The following is a 6,443-nucleotide window of genomic DNA, read 5'->3' as shown; positions in this document are numbered from 1 at the left end:
ATGGCGTTACCTATTTTATACTGGGCGAAATACGTTGATGGGCATACGAAGTTGACATGGAAAAGTGAGGCGGCGGTAGAGAGCGGATGAGTTCTTCGGTTTGGTGTGGACGAGATGCGAGTTGTTATGGCGTGTGTCCAGGCCTCCATGAGGGATACATCTTCTAAAGTACAGGTACTTAAGCACATTTCATTCTTGAGCTGTGGAGCTCTCGTTTTGAAAGTTATAACATTTTGTTAACCACTGCACATGCAAGATTTTGTTTACTTTTACCTAATGATTAAGATACGCGCTGATACGGAGGCTTATTCAATACGGGTCATTCGTGCAGGGAAGCTGAAAGGGGGAGGAGTGTCCCCATCATTCGGTTTTTCTTCTGCTGAAATGACAATAAAACAAAAAGAAGAAATAAGATTGAATGAAATCTAACTCTACCCACCTGCCCGATATTTTGAGATGTTTGCAACTTTGTATTGTCGCTTAAAAAATGACTGCTACTCTACTGGTGGGGTCCATAAAATCGCGGAAACACCAGGTTAGAGGTACGAAAACAAACAAAACACAGAAAGCATAATACACTTCAGTGGTTATTAGGATTCAACTACAGGGTGTTTAACTTGTACTCTGATACTTGTATTATTGACTGATGTACTGTATGGCTAATTTCTATGTCTAGTATTTTATGGCAGAAAAACAACTGAAATATTGCCAAAACGGCATAAAGCCATATATAATCAATTAATCATATAAAATTTCGGCATTCACATATACTGTTGAATAAATTGCCACATATTTGAGTTTTCCCCTTTGTTTTTGAAAGTATACATGACGATTTATTCATAAACCTAGCTCTAATATGACAAAGCACATGAAAAGTCTGCATCAACATTTCACAAGACTAAGATAATAATCTATATGAACTACACAAGTTCACAATCTAAGACCAAGGTGTGATTCTGCGAGATCTCCACTTTTGATGACAGACTTCTGAAATTGGGGGGGGGGGGGGGATGTTGAGGACTGTGTTCAGCTCCAACATAGACTTTTCATGTGCTTTGTCATATTAGAGCTTATGGTACAAGCTGGCTCACTTTAAAATCTATAAAACAAGTCGCGATATTTTTAATCTAGGAAAGAATTTCTTTAACAAGAATGTGTATTTACAAGTGATTGAATTTCATTTCTAGATATGTTTAGACGCTGAAGATAATGGAATGGTAAAGGATGCGACATGTCAGTGCCCCATGGGACAGTTCAAATGTCATCATGTGACTGCAGCATTATTCTGTGGATAATGTGAATTTTCAAACCACAAATTATATATTATTTACATTTCAGACATGTTTTATAATTTGTTTATAAATAGTAAAATTTATATAAACAGGGGATGCTTACTCCTCCTACGCACCTGATCCCATCTCTGGTGTGTCCAGGGGTCCGTGTTTGCCCAACTATCTATTTTGTATTGCTTGTAGGAATTATGAGATTGATCACTGTTCGTTATCTTCACCTTTCATATAAGAAAAGGTATAAACTACATGTATTATTGCTCTTGATTATAAATTTTGCTAAAGTTTAGTCACATGTGATGAGTCCCTTTAATTACAATTGTACATTGCCTGTAAAGCAATATTTTAACTGTTGTCTAGAATAAGCCCCCAAGCCTGATGCAGCAGTAGTCTTGGGATAGTGCTGCTCAGTGTACATATACTATTAAATGTTTTAAGACCAACAGATGTAAAGATTCAGCTTAAAACTGTTACACGAGTCCCACACCCCTAGCCAAGAAGTAAATACATGTAAATAAATAAAACATCCATTGATTGATTTATGTAAAACTTATACGGTACCAATTTTGATGCACCAGATGCGCATTTCGACAAATAATGTTTCTTCAGTGATGCTCAACCGAAATCTTTGAAATCCGAAATAACTATGGAGTTTTAGAGCTAAATATATCCAAAAACAGCGTGCCAAAAAAAGTGGAGCCAAATTCATCCAAGGATAAGAGCTATGCATGAGGGAGATAATCCTTAATTTTGAAATGAATTTCTAAATTTTGTAACAGCAATTAAATATACATCCGTATTTTCAAGCTAGTAACGAAGTACTTAGCTACTGGGCTGTAGAGACCCTCGGGGACTAACAGTCCACCAGCAGAGGCCTCGACCCAGGGGTCATAATGTAAAACTTATACGGTACCAATTTTGATGCACCAGATGCGCATTTCGACAAATAATACAATTATTCTAAACTATTTGGTTATCCGTGGGATCAAAAAGTAGGTGGAAATATCAAGACATTATAGTATATATTTTTAACAGTTATAAAAGAGCCAGTAAAACAGATGTGAACTGCAGTTGGCATCCCAAGTCAGCACCACCAAAATCAACCGTTACTCTTTCAGGCCTTTATCCTCCCAAGCAACGGGGGTATAGGTATGCATTCACAATCAAATAATTTCAATATACTGCTGTATAAACATTAGATGGTGTTCAATTCCAACTACATTTACAAATAAGAGACAGTATATCAAAAAGACTTTTAAAATTGTTTAGAGCACTCACAAGGAAAGTCACAGACGATCACTGATCATTTCTTTATCAGCGGCTAGGACAATTAGGGCGTTTCACAGAGTACTGTTCTGTGGAATTCATTTTTGGTTCTGTTTTGTTGACAGTTTCATGTTGAAGTTATGTTTGAATTTTTGTTTTTGTTGTATGATATTGCATACTGTTAATTTGTATATTGTTCTACCTGATAGTAAGGAGAAAAATTACTTATGAATGTTTTAAGTATATTTATTTATTTATTTACAAATTGAAGTATGTCGGGCATACATATATAAATTTAAAATGGATCAAAACTTTGAGACTTGAGATCATTTTCATATTTAACTTATTTAAAATCTTAAACATTTGAATAAAATTTATAAAGGGTTTAAAGAATCTTTATCAATGTATTAATTGAGTTTTAATATAACCTTATATATTTAGCTTTACACTGGATTCTCTCTTAAGAGCCTAAGGCCCAGGGTAGTCCAGTACCTCTGATCGAGGACCTCCTGATGTGTAAGGAGTATTTGACAGCAGATGGTTGTAAAACGTGGTTAATAAAGAACCCGATTCTACCCCCGAGAAGATTATGGAAGCTGCCTTTATTTCAACCGGTCAGAGAGAAAACTCTGTGGGCTGCCATCAGAAAGTTTCGATTTACTGCATCCAACTTCGGACAGATTATTGGAGCTGCCAAACGCAATAGGTACCCCTCACCTCCCCCAGTTGTTGTCAGGAAGTGTTGAAGTAACCAAAAATTAATTATATTACATGATTTACTACACCCCACACAACTGCTCTGAAACTACTTTATAGAAGTTTGTGAAACTGTGTTCATAATGACATACATTGTAGATGTGCATCTTTACAGGATTTGTCCATTTTAACACTGGAGTATGGCCAAAATATATACTATTATGATGCAACTTGCATGAAACCTGTTTTCACACTTGGACTTGGAGTTATGTGAGATTACCCTTTTTTTCATTTGCTCGAAACCCATAATTAAATTTCATACTCGGGGTCTTGCTATAATGTTAGAAATAAAAGATGTGCTGTCAAAAAACGAATCTGAAGTGCCTACAACTTGGAAATAAGAGCTCCAATACAGTGGAGAATCACTCACGAGAAAGTTGGGTGGAAGAGTATAGTAAAGCAGGTGGAGTGTCAGTGTTGCCAACAGGTAAGTTGTGTATTAAGGGGGCCGAATACAGTTATTTCTGGCCTAGAGATTTTTATTAAATTTGTATCATTGATGAGTTGTACTTTCAACATTTTATTAAGAAAATAAAAATTGCCTTTGCCCATTCAGTATTGTGTAGGGGTCGACTCAAAGTATCGACACCTAATGGGATTTTCGCCTATAATAAAGAACTTTTTAATATTTTTCATATTTTTGCCCTAGAGTTTTCAATCTTTTCAATATATGTGAAAGTCTTCGACACATTTGACAATATAATGAAATAAAATCAACTTGTCCCCGTTTAGAAAGACCAAGGGACCATCTCTAAGTTTCCTCCCTTTTTGCTCTCATAAAACACTATCTATTCCGTGGGGATCCGGGTTAGAATAGGCCCTCAGTACCCCTTGCTTGTCGTAAAAGGTGACTAAATGGGGCGGTCCTTCGGATGAGACCGCAATAACTGAGGTCCCGTGTTACAGCAGGTGTGGCATGATAAAGATCCCTCCCTGCTAAAAGACCGTAAGCGCCGAGCATAGGGCTAAATTTTGCAGCCCTTCACCGGCAGTGGTGACGTCTCCATATGAGTGAAATATTTTCTAGAGAGACGTTAAACAACATTCAATCATCAATACACCCAGGGAAGAGGTAATTTTCACCCTTTTGGAGATTGGGGTAAGCAGGGGGGTAATCTTAGTGAGCATTGCTCACAGTTCTTGTTTATACTGTATTAGCATCCTGTGGGGATCCAGGTCAGAATAGGTCCTCAGTACCCATTGCTTGTCGTAAGAGGCGACTAAATTGGGCGCCGGCGGTCCTTCGGATGAGACTAAAAACCGAGGTCGAAATTGAAAGATTTGTGTCGACATGTCTCTACTGAGCTGCTATAAGGTTCAATATCTCATAGTTCTTATTTCTTTCATTCGCTCTCTACATGAATCCTTGCTTTGCCTATTTTGTAGCACAACTTCGCCTCTTCCTTTGTGAAATGTGCCTTATTTGATAAGAATGGTGGCATATATTCAAAGAAACACCAGCTGGAAGCTTGTCAAAGATGTTAAAACCCTTATCTGCTAATATAAGATCTCCTGCTTGAAACTGGCGTAATACTAGTATTCCACAGTGATCCACAATTGCGGTATCAGAAGTAGAGCCAGGGTAAAGCTCGGAAGAATACACCAATGCCCCATTTGGGAAAACACGTGACAGCCTTTACAGTGTGTCTGCTCTTATAGCTACTATAAGAAAGTGACCGAGAGTTCATGTCTGAGGGAACATCTTGTATAACATCGGTAGCATCCATAGCAATGGGAGCAAAAGCGAATTCCTCAAAGGACTTTGGCATTGACCCCTTACACTTAAGCTGACTAGGAATACTCACTGCTGTAAGAACCTCGTCAAAAAAAATCATGAAAGACTGATGCAGAAGTGTTTATAATGTTTGAAACTGTGGCTCTGCTTGTGCCAAATCTAACTGCTAAATCCATGTCAAGATAATTAACTCTAAGCTTCATCAGCGTAATCAATAATTGATCCTCTATAGAGATTGATTGTATCTTGCTTAACGTCTCGCTCGAGAATTTTTCACTCATATGTAGACGTCACCAAGATGGGTGAAGGGCTTCAAATTTAGGCCTATGCTCGGCGCTTATGGCCATTGAGCAGTGAGGGTTCTTTAGCGTGCCACACCTACTGTGACACGGGTCATCCGTTTTTAAGGTCATCTCCGAGGACCAGTGACATTCACGCCTGATGTCGAGCGTTTGGCGATGGAACTGTCATTACCTGTTTTAACGACTTAGGTCTGTCGCGGCCGGAATTCGAACCCCGGCCTTCCGCATGCGTCCTCAATATAGAGAAGCAGGTACATTATATGTTACAATCCAACCAGCATAATAATTAAATGGTGCCATTCTGTACAGCATACTGACCACAACTTGGAAAACATCAGCTGGGAAGGAAGTGTATAACAGCATCTACAAATGTGTTGTTTAAAGGGCAATTATGGTAACATACTTTGATTGCATTTTTATTAAAAATTCCTATAGTTTTCTTTTTTAAATGCACGTCTCAGAGATAAACAGACAAAAGCAGATTGTATGATTGTAGCTTGCTTATCGACTCGCTCGAGAATTTTTCACTAATATGGAGACGTCACCAAGACCGGTGAAGGGCTTCAAATTTAGGCCTATGCCCGGCGCTTACGGCCATTGAGCAGTGAAGGTTCTTTAGCGTGCCACACCTACTGTGACACGGGACATCCGTTTTGAAGGTCATCTCCGAGGACCCGTGACATTCACACTCGATGCCGAGCGTTTGGCGATGGAACTATCACTACACGTTTTAAATAACGACTTGGGTGTGTCGCGGGATTCGAACCCCGGCCTACCGCATGCGGGGCGAATGCTCTAACCTCTCGGCCACCGCGGCAAATCTTCCAGGGGGTGGCTGTCAAAACTTTTTAACAATGATATTTTTTAAATTCATGCTCTAAAGTGAGTCAATTGTAAGTATAGGATTAACATTCTTTTTGAAGAATTCATCGATGTGTAAGCTCTGATATTTTACTCACAAACTGAATAAAAGTGCGAATGTTAAGTTTGTGAGTAAAATGTCCGGAGTTTACACATCGATAAATTCTTCAAAGAGAATGTTTGATTCTTTTAATTGCAATTCATTTCCCTGTATCATCAATTTCAAAAATTTGA

General features: G+C 38.4%; 1 pseudogene; it reads left to right on the top strand.

Annotated features, from left to right (window-relative positions):
- Positions 1-6,288, top strand: LOC125668921 (uncharacterized; annotated as a pseudogene).
- The last annotated feature ends 155 nt before the right edge of the window (positions 6,289-6,443 follow it).

Source organism: Ostrea edulis, chromosome 4 (assembly GCF_947568905.1).
Source record: "Ostrea edulis chromosome 4, xbOstEdul1.1, whole genome shotgun sequence".
In the NCBI taxonomy this organism is placed as follows: domain Eukaryota; kingdom Metazoa; phylum Mollusca; class Bivalvia; order Ostreida; family Ostreidae; genus Ostrea; species Ostrea edulis.
This window is presented reverse-complemented; position numbering and strand designations above follow the sequence as displayed.